A 17,210-nucleotide genomic window follows, 5' to 3' on the forward strand; every position below is an offset into this window, starting at 1 on the left:
GACGCACATATACCACACGCGGACTTTCATATGAGTTTACCTGTGGCGTCAGAGGGGGGCGGGGTCCCAGGAGCGGAACACGGCGGGGTCTTCAATTTCAAGCGCAGCGCCCAGAAGAACAAGAAGATGTGGATGAGAAGGCCGACGGAAGGAGAGGAAGATAGGAGAAGACGTCGGGCAAGATGTGGATGAGAAGACCCAAGAAAGAAGCAGAGGAAGAAACCCGAATGAAAGAAGAACCGCGGAAAGAAGATTTTATTAAAAGAATTGTCAAAAACCGGCTACTGTCATTTTTAACACTTTTGTGCCCCATTACCATTTCACATAGGGGGGGGGCGGGATCTGGGGGTCCCCTTTGTTAAAGGGGTCTTCCAGATTCTGATAAGCCCCCCGCCTGCAGACCCCCACAACCACCGGGCAAGGGTTGTGGGGATGAGGCCCTTGTCCCCATCAACATGGGGACATCCTCCCCATGTTGAGGGCATGTGGCCTGGTACGGTTCAGGAGATGGGGGGCCCGCACTCTGTCCCCCCCTCTTTTCTGCGGCTGGCAAGGTTAACGTGCTCGGATAAGGGTCTGGTGTGGATTTTTAGGGGGACTCCACGCCATTTTTTTTATAATTTGGGGTGGAGTTCCCCTTAAAATCCACACCAGACCTGAAGGGCCTGGTATGGATATTTGGGGGGACCCCACGCCATTTTTTTTAAGGCGGGGTTCCCCTTAATATCCATTCCAGACCTGAAGTGCCTGGTAATTTAGTTTGGGGGAACCCCCACACATTTTTAATTTTTTAATGAGCAATGACTATTCTTTATAGCCATGAATACTTTTAAATTACTTTTTTTTTCACTTCAGAAATGACATCTTTTACAGGGACAGTTCTAAGCACAAGCAACATGTGTGTACCCCCCTCCCCCCCTGTATGAAATTTAAAGGAATATTTCACTTTTATTGTTTCACTTTAACAACTTCCATACCGCGCCTATTCTGGCACTTCTCTCCTTCATGTAAAAATTATATTTATTTCCTGGGAAATTACTCAGGACCCCCAAACATTATATATATATTTTAAAGCAGACTCCCTAGGGAATAAAGTGGCGGTAATTTTTTATTTGATTTCCAACGGTATTTGCGCAATAATTTTTCCAACGCCTTTTTTTTTTTTTGCCCCAAAAAAAAAACGGTTTCATGAATTAAAAAATAACAAAACAGTAAAGTTAGCCCAATTTGTTGTGATAATGTGAAAGATGATGTTACACCGAGTAAATAGATACCTAACTTGTCACACTTTACTATTGCACACACTCATGGAATGGCGCCAAACTTTGGGACATAAAAATATCCATAGGCGATGCTTGATTTTTTTTTACAGGTTACCAGTTCAGAGTTACAGAGGAGGTCTAGGGGTAGAATTAGTTCTCTCGCTCTAACGCACGTGTCAATACCTCACATGTGTGGTTTGAATGGTGTTTACATATGTGGGCGGGACTTACATGCATATTCGCTTCTGAGTGCGAGCTACTAGGGACAGGGGCGTTTTTTTTTTTTTACCTAATATTTTTCTTTTTGCACTTTTTTGTCACCTTTTTTTTTTTTGGATCACTTTTATTCCTATTACAAGGAATGTAAATGTGACGGTATCGGTATGATATCCCCGTCAAGCATTCCCTCCGCTCCATACAAGAACATCACAGGATTCCCCACACATGAGTCAAGACTGGATGCTGGAACCAAGACACTTTATTGACACAAAAACTCAGCTTATATGTGGTTACAGCCTGTTAGGAACGCCCCCCTCACACAGTGGGGTTTTCCCATACAGATTATAGGAGACAAGTCGGAGCCGACCCTGCAGACACGTTTCTTTAGATAAAGACATCACTGGAGTTAATTACTACACTGAAGCAATCAGAATAATTAACATACTACTTCTCTAATCATTTAGCCTGATGATACAATACACATCTTTTAAGGGTAAACACAGATCTTCTTTACACAACACAATAGATCAATTAACGTTTAGAATAGTGAGGGGACATTAACACGTCAATAACCTGTCAGAGGAATGAATCACACATGAAATTCCTTTCTACCTCTACCCATGGCTAGCAGGGAGCAGTACACTGAGACATATAGGCAAATGTATCACAATGGCCCCCCTTTTGCTCCCTGCTCCGGCAAACCCGGTTGGACCTTCCCTGGTCCAGTAGGGTTGACGGGTTCAGAGCTTTTAGTCCGAGGTTAACTCCGTTTGGCATGACTGACCTCCCTTGACAACTGCTTCAGACTCAGGTATGTCACCGGGTCGTCAGATCACACGCCGGTCAGTCCCCAAGTCTTTGTGCGATCTGCAAAGTCACCAGAAGTCAGTGTGAAGACAGCGAATGGGTCTGTGCGCCGCCGTCTAGGTGTCCCGCTATGGGAGGGGGCAGGTTATGGCTCTGAAGTGACAATCACAGGAGATTCATAAAAAGGAAAAGTTATATTTGTTGTAGCACTGGTGCTCAGAGTCCGGGGGGGGGGGAGAGAGGGGACTCAGAGCCCCATAAGGTCAGCCACCCCCTGCTCCCTCCGCAGCCGCCGGTTCTCCTCTTGGAGCTTCTCCAGCTCTATCTCCAGTTCATGGAGCCTGGGGGGGTCAGCCCGCTGTGACCTCAGGTGGTTGTTCTCCTCCTCCATGCGGCTTATGCACTCCTCCAGCTCCATGTACTCACGGATCAGCTCCTGCTTGCTCATGTCCTGCAGGCTCTCCACGTGGTCCTTCATCATCAGGAACTGGGTGGTGGTGTAAGGGGCCACCGGTGGGCCCTTGGCGAACATCTCGGCCCGCATCTGGGACGCCCGCTGCGACTCCCTCTCCTCCAGTCGCTTCTTCTCCTCCCAGGTCAGCTTGTTATACGGCTTCCAGGACCTCTTCTTCTTGAAGGGTGGCCGGCGGTGCCTCTTTCTGCCCAGCTCCCTCCAGGGCCCCTCCGGCTCAGGGTTGGAGCCCATGACCAGCTGACAATGGTGTTCCCTGTTGTCCGTAATAGCAGATTGTACCATGAGGGCTTCGTAAGGGGTGCCCAATGGTTCTTCCCGACCCCGCTCCTGGGGATCCCAAGCCGAGTCTACACAATGGGCTGCTGCTGGTGGGCGGTACCCAGGTTGAGACCAATTTGACCTGGTGTTGTCATTCATGGGGCAATTCTGCTTGAAGTGACCCAACTGTTTGCACCGGAAGCAGCGTTGTTCGTTGTCCTCCTGGCGTGGATAGCGAGGGCTAGATGTCACCGGTCTGTTAGGAGGTTGGTATCTAGCGGCTGGTGGGTGGGAGGGCACCGTTTGTGGTGGAGGTTGTTCCTGTGGTGTGATCTGGTTCGTCTTGCGAGTATCCGCATATTCATCCGCCAACTTAGCGGCCTCTGGTAGAGTCATGGGCCTGCGATCTCTCACCCAATCTTTGACATCCGTCTGGATGTGATTGTAAAATTGCTCCAGGAGCATTAGTTGCAAAATGTCCTCTGCGGTGGTGGCCTGGCTGCTGTTAACCCAGTTAGAGGCCAACAGGGACAGCTGGCATGCCCATTCTGCGTAAGAGTCTTTCGTGGTTTTGCGTGAGTCCCTGAACTTCTGTCGGTGGGACTCTGGGGTTACTGCATAACGAGCCAGGAGCACTTCTTTAACCCGGGCGTAGCTATGGATATCCTGATCTGGCACGGTCCGGAAAGCATCAGAAGCTTTGCCTGACAGTTTGCCTGACAATATTGCAACCCACTCTCTTCTAGCTATTCGGTGCAGGTTACATTGTCGCTCAAAATCTGCCAGGTAGTTATCAATTTCACAGTCCTTTTCATCAAAAGCTTTAAAAGCGCTAAACGGAATCTTCCTTGCGTCTGCTGTGCTGTACTCACTGTTCGGAGAAGGTGCGGCTGCTTGTTGGACTGCTGCCAGTTTTAACTGTAGTTCTGCATCCCTTATTTGTTTAGCCTTCTGTAGCTCTGCGTCTCTTATTTGTTTATCCTTCTGTAGTTCTGCGTTTACTAACAGGTCCATCACTTTCAGCACCACATCCGGCGTTGGGTTCGGGCCGAACCACGCTAGATTCTCTCTCATTAGCTTGTTGGCTGGCGATTCCTCCTCCTGAATCACTGGTGTATCCATCTCTTGTACTGCTGGCGTTGCTGCAATCCCGTCCTCCTGGTCTATCTCCATTGATTCCGCTATGATGACCCGCTTGGTTTTGTTGCTAGCAATCCTTCCAGTAGTTCTTCCAGTGTCTGCTTGGAATCCGGGTGTGAAGGAGAGTAGAAGGGAAGATCCCGCTGCTGCCAACCAATTTGTGACGGTATCGGTATGATATCCCCGTCAAGCATTCCCTCCGCTCCATACAAGAACATCACAGGATTCCCCACACATGAGTCAAGACTGGATGCTGGAACCAAGACACTTTATTGACACAAAAACTCAGCTTATATGTGGTTACAGCCTGTTAGGAACGCCCCCTCACACAGTGGGGTTTCCCATACAGATTATAGGAGACAAGTCGGAGCCGACCCTGCAGACACGTTTCTTTAGATAAAGACATCACTGGAGTTAATTACTACACTGAAGCAATCAGAATAATTAACATACTACTTCTCTAATCATTTAGCCTGATGATACAATACACATCTTTTAAGGGTAAACACAGATCTTCTTTACACAACACAATAGATCAATTAACGTTTAGAATAGTGAGGGGACATTAACACGTCAATAACCTGTCAGAGGAATGAATCACACATGAAATTCCTTTCTACCTCTACCCATGGCTAGCAGGGAGCAGTACACTGAGACATATAGGCAAATGTATCACAGTAAACATCCCTTGTAATAGGACTAGTGTGTGACAGGTCCTCTTTATGGAGAGAGGCGGGGTCAATAAGGCTGGAAAGCATGGTATTGGAAAAAAAAAAAAAAGATCTCATGCTTTCAGCTGCAATCATGTTTGTTCAGCACAGTGGTGTAGTGTATAGCACTTTGACCTAGCAGCAAAAGGGTCGCTGGTTCGAATCCCGCCCGTGACACCATCTGCCTGGAATTTGCATGTTTTCCTTGTGCCTGCGTGGGTTTCCTCCCACACTATAAAAACATGCTGTAAATCGGCCCTAAAATAAGCCCTAATATGCAGTAGTATATTTAGGTTTTGTGCTGCCCTAGGCCTCACTACATTTCTGCACCTCCTAATAGAAAAATGACCCACCCCTTTTTGTCAAGGCCACACCCTGTTTTTGTATGACCCGCCCAGGAATTTTCAGGGGACACACACACTAGTTCTGGGGGGGAGGGGGGCACTGGATTCCCTTAATTTGCATAGTTTTTCTCTTACTTCCTGTTTGGCTATGGGGCAGGAAGTGAAGGCAAATCTCCCCAATTAGACACAGATAATACAAAATAAACTGACAGGGCCTATAACCCTCCCTCACTCTATCCAAAATTAAAGAAAATAAAAAGTGTTGATTATTGTTCTAGTTTAAGCACACATTTCAGAGAGTTTTTTTGAGAGGCCTAAGAAAATATAACCATGCCAATAGGCCAGGATACAGCGTTGCTAATATGTATGAATGTGTGTGTGTTAGGGCCCCCCACAAACACCACCCAATGTTAAATAAACAATTTTCTTAATTTGCAAATAAGTATTATCTGCTCATTTTTGGGGGATGCCTGCACCCCTAATAGGGTGAAGACACCTCACAAATGTTGTCACTTTCTACTTCAAATTCATTCACTTCCTGTCACATAGCCAAACAGGAAGTGAGGGTAAAACCTTACTAATGTCTTTTGTTGGGGACACAGATCAATCTAAATAGTTTCCCATTTTGGAAATTGCATTTTGCTGTGTACACCCCAAATTATTAGGGATCTTGGACTTTGGGGGTCCATTTACTAAAGGCAAATCCACTTTGCATTACAAGTCGACAAGCAAGGAAGAAAACAAAAGAAACGTTGCTTCTACAGGATTGGATGTTAAAACCGTGAGTGCTTCCTCTCTGATTTTCAGCGACTACGCTTGTATTGCAGAGTGGCCTTTCCTTTACTAGACCCCAAGCTAACTAATCATTTGGGGTGTACACAGCAGTGCAATTTGCTTAATGGGGACACTAGTTAGATTGACCCCAAGAAAAGACATTGGTAGGGTTTTAACCTCACTTCCTGTTCAGCTGTGTGACAGGAAGTGAAGCCAATTTTAAGAAAAGGGACACAAAAAAAACACGCAGGGGCTCTAACACTCACTTGGCTTCCCTCAAACACCCACAATTAGAATAGGATTGTATTGCGCTAGATTTAAGCACATTTACAGCACTTCAAGCCTGTCCACCAATACCCCCCCCCCCCAACCCCAACAGGCCATGTTTGCAGGTTTTCCTTCATCTTGCACATGTGCTTTAAAAGACAGTCAGGACATCAATTCTTGATAAGAGAAATCCACAAAACATGTCCTGTCGGGGGTACTTGAGGGCTGAGGACCACTGCAGTGAAAAGAAAAAAACTTACCAATTTGTCTTTAATTTCCTGGAGATTAAACATGGCAGCAAACATTTCATGATTTCACACCAGGAAAGAAACTTAGACAAAAATCACATTTAATTTGTTAGGCCAAACCTATTTCAGCTGCAGCTGTCAAAATATGTAGCATGAAAAAGTAACAAAAAACAAACTTCAAAATTTGAAAGTAATTTTTATTGGTCAACAAAACAAGAAAAGACAAGACAAACAAACAGACACACAAACATAAATACATTTCAAAAATCAAAATAAACATAGGTTAACCGTCCCAACATCTTCAGAAATATTTTTCAAAATAAGGCAGCAGAGACAAATACATCAAAGTGAACATCATTTAAAAATAAACAAAAAACATTGGCAAAATAAACATGCTCAAAAACACATCTCTGTTTAGCAACAACATTCCTGCCAGCTTGCCCCTCTGAGGGCAGCTGAGGACTGCTCGATCCACACTTTTTATAACATGTGCTTGTGTGCTAGTAATTAAGCAATTGAAATCACATGAACAAATTTCAGTCTCTAGTTTGGGTGAGCTTGTAAGTGCTTACACCTGGTAAGGATGTCCTTAAATTACTAACCCACCCACGCTCTATGAGCATGCTCAGAGACATCCAAGTGATTTTCACCCTTTAAAAAGAAAGGAAAACATTTCTAAGTGTCTGAGCATGCTCAGTTCAGCTCACATGCAGGAACAAAGCTGTAATGGCTGCTGAAAGCATGAGAGCTGTGTTTTTTTTTCCCCTGAACTCATGCTTTCCAGGCTGAAGGGGAGGTCTTAGTGAATTATTACGTAACAAAAATAAATAATAATAATTAAAACGCCCCTGTCCCTAGTAGCTCCCAGTCAGAAGCGAACACGCACATTTTTTTTCCTTCAGGTTACCAGTTTATAGTTACAGAGGAGGTCTAGTGCTAAAAGTATTGCTCTCGCTCTAACGCACGCGTCAATACCTCACATATGTGGTTTAAACGATGTTTACATATGTGGGCGAGACTTGCGTAAGTCCCGCCCACATATGTAAACACCGTTCAAACCACACATGTAAGGTATTGACGCATGCGTTAGAGCGAGAGCAATACTTTTAGCACTAGACCTCTGTAACTATAAACTGGTAACCTGAAAAAAAAATGTCGCCTATGGGGATTTTAAAGTACTGAAGTTTGGCGCCATTCCATGAGTGTTTGCAATAGTAAAGTGTGACATGTTAGGTATCTATTTACTCGGTGTAACATCATCTTTCACAAAAAATTGGGCTAACTTTAGTGTTTTGTTAATTTTTAACCACTTGAGCCCCAGACCATATTACTGGTCAATGAAAGGGCCAGTTTTTGTGATTCGGCACTGCATCGTTTTAGGCTCCATTCACATCTAGGCGGATGAAATCGCGGCGTTTTGTCCCGCGAACTGCGGCGGCAAATAGCGGCGTTTTGTACCGCGATTTGCGGCGACAAAACGCCGCGATTGTCCGCCTAGATGTGCCCCTCTATGGAGATGGTTCCCGAACGCCGAAAGCCGCCTGAAAAAAAGGTTCGGGACCTTTTTTCAGGCGTACGGCGTTCGGCGTGGAGATGTGAACCATCTCCATAGAGGGCAATGTGTTTCCAGCCCTCTGGCGGCAGCGGCGTCACACTACAGGCGACAAAATGCCTAGGTGTGAATGGGGACTTAACTGACAATTGCGTGGTCGTGCGACGTGGTTCCTAATCAAAATTGGCGTCCTTTTTTTTCCCACAAATAGATTTTTTTTTGGTGGTATTTGATCACCTCTGCGTTTTTTCTTTTTTTTTTTGCTATAAACAAAAATAGAGCGACAATTTTTTTTTTACAAAAAAAAACATTTTTACTGTTTGCTATAATAATTATCCACAAAATTATCTAAAAATAATATTTTTTTCCCTCAGTTTAGGCCGATACGTATTCTTCGACATATTTTTGGTTCCAAAAAATCGCAATAAGCGTTTGATTGGTTTGCGCAAAAGTTATAGCGTCTACAAAATAGGGGTTAGTTTTATGGCTTTTTTATTAATATAGTTTTTTTTTACTAGTAATGGCGGCGATCAGCGATTTTTATCAGTACTGCGACATTATGGCGGACACATTTTTGGAACCATTGGCATTTTTCTAGCGACCAATGTTCTAAAAATGCATTGCTTACTATAAAAATGTCACTGGCAAGGAAAGGGGTTAACACTAGGGGCGAGGGAGGGGTTAATTATGTTCCCTGGGGGTGTTCTAACTGTAAGGGGGTGGGACTGACTAGGGGAAATGACAGATCGCTGTTCATACATTGATCAGATGATCAGGCATTTCCCCCCCTAACAGGACCGGGATAAAGGGGAACTCCGCGCCAAATTTCAACAAGAAACCGGCACGGGTCCCCCTCCAGGGGTACATTAGGCTCTTCGGCTTGGTCTGGAATGTGAGGGGTTAAACCCACGCCAAAAAACAGCGTGGGGTTCCCCCCTAGATCCAGACCAAACCCTCATCCCAGGCACGCAGTCTGGCCCGGAAAGAAATGGGGGTGGGGACGAGCGAACGCCCCCCCCCTCCTGAGCCGTACCAGACCGCATGCCCTCGACATGGGGGAGTGTGTGCTTTGAGGGAGGGGGGCACTGCCCCCCCACCCCAAAGCACTCTTGGTTGTCGGGGTATGCGGGCGGGGGGCTTATCAGAATCTGAGAGCCCCCTCTAATAAGGTGGGCCCCATATTCTGGCCCCCCACCCTATGTGAATGAGTATGGGGTACATTGTACCCCTACCCATTCACCTGGGGAAAAAAATGTAAAAAAATAATACACCACACACATTTATAAATTAATTTATTAGTCAGCTGGGGGTCTTCTGCCGGGGCCCCCCACCACCACCCCATTGGGCCCCGGGCTTCGCCGTCTTCCACCGGGGGACCCCCACCCCATTAAGCTCTTTTACATTCGGGGGGGGCCCGGGCTTCGCTGCTTTCTGCCGGGGGGTGCAGTTACCTCCCCTCGGTCTTTTGTGCCGTCTTCCGCCGGGGGGTGACACCCGCGGGCTTCTGCGCCGTCTTCCGCCGGGGGCCCCTCACTCCATAAAGCTCTTTTACATTCGGGGAGGGGCCCCGGACTTCGCCGCTTTCTGCTGGGGGTGCTGTAGCCCCCCCCCCCCCCCGGGCTTCTACGCTGTTTTCCGCCGGGGGCGCCACCCACGGGCTTCTCTGCTGCCTTCCGCTTCTGCCTGGCTCCTCCGCGGGGGCCAGGGCTTCTCTACGCTGTCTTCCTCCGGAGGGCGCCACCCTCCGGGCTTCTGCGGTGCCTTCCGCTTCTGCCTGGCTCCTTCGCGGGGGCCAGGGCTTGTCTCCGCTGTCTTCCTTCTCTTCCATTTGATGTTGACACGACGAGGTCCGGCGCTGGAATGCCGTCTGAGCGGTGGGCATCGAGTTATATAGGGCAATGCCACCATGTGACCTCAAACCATGTGACATCACATTCCCGGGGCATGATGGGAATGTGATGTCACATGGGTTGAGGTCACATGGTGGCATTGCCCTATATAAGTCGATGCCCACCGCTCAGACGGCATTTCACCGCGGGACCTCGTCGTGTCAACATCGAATGGAAGAGAAGGAAGAAGACAGCGGAGACAAGCCCTGGCTCCCGCGAAGGAGCCAGGCAGAAGAGGGAACAGAGAAGACAGCGGAAAGAAAGCCCTGGCTCCGCGCAGGAGACAGGCAGAAGAGGGAACAGAGAAGACAGCGGAAAGAAAGCCCTGGCTCCGCGGGGGAGACAGGCAGAAGAGGGAACAGAAAAGAAAGCCCTGGCTCCGCGGGGGAGGCAGGCAGAAGAGGGAACGCCAAGACAGCAGAGAAAAGACCGGGCATTTGGCACACCCCCGGCAGAAGGCGAGGAACAAGACTGGAGCCCTGGCGGAAGGCACCGGAAAGACCGGGGGATAGGCGCCATCCCCCGGCAGAAGTCGCCGAAGTCCGGATGCCCCCCCCTAATGTTAAAGAGCTTAAATGGGTTGGGGGGCCCTGGCGGAAGGCAGCGGATAAGACCGAGGGGTGGCGCCCTCCCCCGGCAGAAATCGGCGAAGCCCAGGGCCCCAGCGAAAGATCGGGAGAGAAGACACCCCCCTTCTAAAAGAGCTTAAAGAAGAAAGGGGAGGGCCCCGGAGCTGACTAATAAATTATTTTAAATATGTGTGTGGTGTGTTTTTTTTACTTTACACTTTTCCCCCAGGTGAATGGGTAGGGGTATGATGTACCCCATACTCATTCACATAGGGTGGGGGGCCGGCATCTGGGGGCCCCCTTATTAAAGGGGGCTCGCAGATTCCGATTAGCCCCCGCCCACATACCCCGACAACTAATGGCAAGGGTTGTCGGGAAGAGGCTCTTGTCCCTATCGACATGGGGACAAGAGTGCTTTGGAGTGGGGGGGGCAGTGCCCCCCTCCCCCAAAGCACACACTCCCCCATGTTGAGGGCATGCGGTCTGGTATGGCTCAGGAGGGGGGGCGCTCGCCCGTCCCCACCCCCATTCCTGTCCGGCCAGACTGTGTGCTTGGGATGAGGGCTTGATCTGGGGGGGAACCCCGCGCTGTTTTTCGGCGTGGGTTTAACCCTTTACGTTCCAGACCAAGCCTAAGAGCCTAATGTACGGGGGGACCCGCGCCGGTTTCTTGTTTGAAATTTGGCACGGCGTTCCCCTTCATGGTCAGCACAGGCTGAAAACAGGTCGGAGATTCCCGTGCGCCGCGTCACGCAGCGCAATTACGGGTACGCCGCTTGGTATTTACCAAGATTTTCTCGGCGTACTGACAAGGTGCACGGGAATCTCCGAAATTTCTCTGTACGCATGCCCAGTATGCAAATGAACCTCCCGAGGTTCAGGCGCACTGTGCAAGCGTGCGGGGATTGGTTTCCTAAAATCACTTTCACTTTCAATTCGGCCCGCAACACACATTCAAACACATGTCACTTCACTTCCCCCGCATCACCTCACCTCCCCCCCTAATAAACTCCCACCCAAATCCCGGCAATTTACATTTCAATATGCCATGCGCCAGGTCTATAGTAGTGCTCAATGCGCCCTCTCCTGGGCGCACTGAGCACTTTAGTAACTAAGGAAATACACTGCACTAGCAGCGTATTTCTTTAGTAAATGTCCAAACGGCTGCTACTCCTGCTTTTGCTCCATGAGTCATGGAGCAAAGGCTTGGTAAATCAGCCCCATTGTGTTGTATTAGAGTTTTCTACTGCCTCTAGTGTGCAGTTCACACATTTACCTACAGGTTCAGTGGGCCTACCAGTCACACTGGGCTAGATTCAGATAGGTTAGCGGATCTAAAGATCCGCTAACCTATCTGATTTACGATCCGCCGCCAAGTTTTTGAGGCAAGTGCTTTATTCAGAAAGCACTTGCCTGTAAAGTTGCGGCGGCGTATCGTAAATCCCCGGCGGAATTCAAATTCCGCGGCTAGGGGGCGTGTAAAATTTAAATCAGGCGCGTCCCCACACCGAACGAACTGCGCATGCGCCGTCCGATAAATTTCCCAGCGTGCATTGCTCCAAATGACGTCGCTAGGATGTCATTTGTTTCGACGTGAACGTAAATTACATCCATCCGTATTCACAAACGACGTAAAAAATTCAAAATTCGACCCGGGAACGACGGCCATACTTAACATAGGATACGCCGCATATAGCAGGGGTAACTATACGCCGGAAATAGCCGAACGCAAACGACGTAAAAAAAATGCGCCGGGGGGTCGTTCGTTTCTGAATCGGCGTAACTCCCCATTTGTATATTCCTCGCGTATACAAACGGAAGAGCCACCTAGCGGCCAGCGTGAGATTGCAGCCTAAGATCCGACGGTGTAAGTCACTTACACCTGTCGGATCTTAGGGAGATCTATGCGGAACCTGATTCTATGAATCAGGCGCATAGATCCGACCGACGGAACTCAGAGATACGACGGCGTATCAGGAGATACGCCGTTGTATCTCTTTCTGAATCTGCCCCACTGTCTTTATTTGTTTAGTTTTAGTTACACAGCGCAGTCACTATCATTTATTCATTGACACTTTTTTGTTTCTGGTGAGGACAGATTACCAGGTGCTTGCAGCAGTGCCCCCTAGCTTTAGTCACTGATAGCGCAAGAGCCCCCCCTTTTGCAAGTGTAGAAATATGTTGCTAAATGTTGTACCTTCATTAAATATAACCATATTGCTACACTTAGAGGTGCCTCCCTTCTCTTTTATACTCTGTTGTGACATGACGCTACTTGTATATCAAGACATTGCTTGTATATCAAGTCAAAATGTATTTAAAAATGTTGCTTGTCTTGCAAAACGCTGTCAAACCAAGTTACTCTCAAACCAAGGTTTTACTGTACATGCTTTCCTTTAGAAATGTCATTATTGCTGTGGCATGTTCTACACATCTCACATATGCGCCACTTTACAGGCAGAATAAGGCCCCCCGACACCATTAAAATCACTGCTCCTTTAAAAACTATTGTTTTAAAAATGTTTTTTTTTAATTGATGCATGTCCCCTAGGGCAGTGTCCAGGTCCCCATAAACATTTAATGGGCAATAATTTGCAAACAAGCCTTCAATGAGGACTTTGGATTTTGCAGGTTCAAGCCCCATTGACTTAAAACATTCCTGCATTTGCCGATGTGACAGTTATGTTCGCCGGCAATAGCGCGCTTTCCATTTGCATGTCCACCCAGTTGAAGTCCTAATTTACTTGAATTGGGCGCGATTAAATGTAGAGTGTCCATACTTGCCAGGGAATCTTAGCAAATGACCACCACAGTGTTTTAAGGGTCAAAGTGTACTGAAGGTTGGAGTAGACACAAAGATCCTATACTATTCAGAGGTTCCTACAGGGGTAGTGCTACACTAACATAAAAGTGAGCTGACCATTCTAATGAGGGCAACTTATTAGATGTAGCGAGTGTTAATCATTTGGTGGCTCTAAATAAGAGCTACATTTACATTTGCTTTGATTCTTGCTGGAAGGGAAGGTTACAACATCCCTACCTACATGGGTATCAACAAAGAAAAAACAAGCGTTCGATACAGTTCCCCACACACACGGCTCATGTGTAAGGTAAAGTCTACAGGATTGGAAATATCAGTTTGTAAATGGATAGAAAACTGGCTAAAAGACAGAGGGCCGGATCCACAAAAACCTGGCGTAACTTAAAAAATCCCATTTAAGTTACACTGCCTTAAAGTTTCTACCTAAGTGCCTGATCCACAAAGCACTTATCTAGAAATTTCAGGCTGTGTAACTAAAATTCCGCCGGCGCAAGGCGTTCCTATTCAAATGGGGCGAGTCCCATTTAAATGAGGCGCGCTCCCGCGCCGGCCGTACTGCGCATGCGCGAAGTTACGTTACGCCGAGTTTTGAGGATCGCGACGGCTTAAAAAAGTTGCGTCGGGGAAAAAAAAATAAAAATTACAGCGTCGCTCGGCATGCATTCCTGAGAGGGAGAACTCCATGCCAATTTTCAAAGAAAAAACCGGCATGGGTTCACCCCCCAGGAGCATACCAGGCCCTTAGGTCTGGTATGGGTTGTAAGGAGACCCCCCCACGCCGAAAAATCGACGTAGGGGGTCCCCCTACAATCCATACCAGACCCGTATCCAAAGCACGCTACCCGGCCGGTCAGGAATGGGAGTGGGGACGAGCGAGCGCCCCCCCCCTCCTGAGCCGTGCCAGGCCGCATGCCCTCAACATGGGGGGGTTGGGTGCTCTGGGGCAGGGGGGCGCACTACGGGCCCCCCCACCCCAGAGCACCCTGTCCCCATGTTGATGAGGACAGGACCTCTTCCCGACAACCCTTGCCATTGGTTGTCGGGGTCTGCGGGCGGAGGCTTATCGGAATCTGGGAGTCCCCTTTAATAAGGGGGCCCCCAGATACCGGCCCCCCACCCTAAGTGAATGGATATGGGGTACATCGTACCCCTATCCATTCACCTGTAGGCAAAAAGTAAAAGTTAATAAACACACAACACAAGGCTTTTTAAAATATTTTATTATTCTGCTCCGGATGCCCCCCCTGTCTTCGTTATTAGCTCAATTAGCAGGGGGGGCTTCTTCTTCCGCTCTCCGGGGGTCTTCTCCGCTCTCCGGGGGTCTTCTCCGCTCTCCGGGGGGGCTTCTCCGGACTCCGGGGGGCTTCTTCCATCTTCTCCCCTCTTCCGCTCTTGACTCGGCGAACCCCGGTTCTTCTGCAGATGTCCGGTGCCTTCTTCTTCAGCGCTGGCTGCCTGCTATGTTTGTGTGTTAGCTCAATTTCTAACAGGCAGCCGGCGCGGTCTTCTGTGGCGTCAGGGTCTTCTCTTCCTTTCTTCCGATGTTGCCTCGTCGCCTCTTGTCGCTGTAATGATGGAAGCGCGCCTTGCATCACATTTATATAGGCATCACCGTCCCATCATGCTCCGGTAGGTACCCACGTGGTGGGTGCACGTGGGTAGGCACCCACCACGTGGGTACCTGACGGAGCATGATGGGACGGTGATGCCTATATAAATGGGATGCAAGGCGCGCTTCCATCATTACAGCGACAAGAGGCGACGAGGCAACATCGGAAGAAAGGAAGAGAAGACCCTGACGCCACAGAAGACCGCGCCGGCTGCCTGTTAGAAATTGAGCTAACACACAAACATAGCAGGCAGCCAGCGCTGAAGAAGAAGGCACCGGACATCTGCAGAAGAACCGGGGTTCGCCGAGTCAAGAGCGGAAGAGGGGAGAAGATGGAAGAAGCCCCCCGGAGTCCGGAGAAGCCCCCCCGGAGAGCGGAGAAGACCCCCGGAGAGCGGAGAAGACCCCCGGAGAGCGGAAGAAGAAGCCCCCCCTGCTAATTGAGCTAATAACGAAGACAGGGGGGGCATCCGGAGCAGAATAATAAAATATTTTAAAAAGCCTTGTGTTGTGTGTTTATTAACTTTTACTTTTTGCCTACAGGTGAATGGATAGGGGTACGATGTACCCCATATCCATTCACTTAGGGTGGGGGGCCGGTATCTGGGGGCCCCCTTATTAAAGGGGACTCCCAGATTCCGATAAGCCTCCGCCCGCAGACCCCGACAACCAATGGCAAGGGTTGTCGGGAAGAGGTCCTGTCCTCATCAACATGGGGACAGGGTGCTCTGGGGTGGGGGGGCCCGTAGTGCGCCCCCCTGCCCCAGAGCACCCAACCCCCCATGTTGAGGGCATGCGGCCTGGCACGGCTCAGGAGGGGGGGGGGCGCTCGCTCGTCCCCACTCCCATTCCTGACCGGCCGGGTAGCGTGCTTTGGATACGGGTCTGGTATGGATTGTAGGGGGACCCCCTACGTCGATTTTTCGGCGTAGGGGGGGTCCCCTTACAACCCATACCAGACCTAAGGGCCTGGTATGCTCCTGGGGGGGAACCCATGCCGGTTTTGTTTTTACAAATTGCCGTGGAGTTCTCCCTCGGGAAAGCATACCAAATGCCGTCGCTGGAATGGGCTTTTACAAGGTGTGACTAGTTTACACTTTGTAGAACCAGCCCTAATTTTACACTTGCAAAATAACACTTACGGCGCAAAAAGGAAGCTGGAAAGCTTTGTGGATCGCCTTAAGTGCTAATTTGCATACTAGAAACGGCATTTCGACTCGAAATGCCCCCAGCGGCGGATGCGGTACTGCATCCTAAGATTCGGCAGTGTAATTCAATTACACATGCCGGATCTTCTGCCTAACTTTGGAAAAAGCCTTTTGAGGATCGTTTCCAAAGTTACACACAGACTGAACAGCAGTTAAGTCGGAGTATCTCTTTTGTGGATCTGGCCCAGAATTCAGAGAGTAGTGGTTAAGGATTCTTACTCTGAATGGTCTAAGGCATTGGTCTCCAAACTACGGGCCGGGGGCCAGATGTGGCCCTTTGCTTGCTTTTACCCGGCCCTTGGGGCCATAATCCACCCCCCAATGACACCAATGAAAGGGCGCAATTCCTCACAATGAGACCAGAAATGAGGCCCAATAATAGATAATGGGGCACAATAAGACCAACAATGGGGCCCAATGACACCCAATAATGGAGCACAATTCCTTCCAATGGGTCCAAATGACACCTAATAATAGGGCACTATTACTCCCAATTAAACCAACAATGGGGCCCAATGATGGGGCCCAATTTCTCCCAATGACACAAACAATTGGCCCCATTGACACCAATGATGGGGCTCAATTCTTTCCAGTGACACCAAGAATGGGGCACAACCCCCCCCCCACTGACACCAATGATGAGGCACTGAAACAAATGATAAGGCATTTTTTTCCTCCTCAGTGATATCAGGACTTTTTCTACTCCCGATGGTCACAGTCCGGCCCCCGTAATGTCTGAAGGACAGTAAACTGGGCCTTTGTTTAGAAACTTTGGAGACCCCTGGTCTAAGGTTATCAGTGGTGTATCCAAAGGTTCAGTTTTGGGACCCTTACTTTTTAATATCTTTATAAATGATATTGGGTCTGAGATCAAAAGTAAAATTTCTGTCTTTGCAGATGACACCAAGCTATGCAGTGGAATAACGGGCCAGATCCACAAAAGAGATACTCCGACTTAACTGCTGTTCAGTCTGTGTGTAACTTTGGAAACGATCCTCAAAAGGCTTTTTCCAAAGTTAGGCAGAAGATCCGGCATGTGTAATTGAATTACACTGCCG

The sequence above is a fragment of the Rana temporaria genome, chromosome 12 (genome assembly GCF_905171775.1).
Source record: "Rana temporaria chromosome 12, aRanTem1.1, whole genome shotgun sequence".
NCBI lineage: Eukaryota > Metazoa > Chordata > Amphibia > Anura > Ranidae > Rana > Rana temporaria.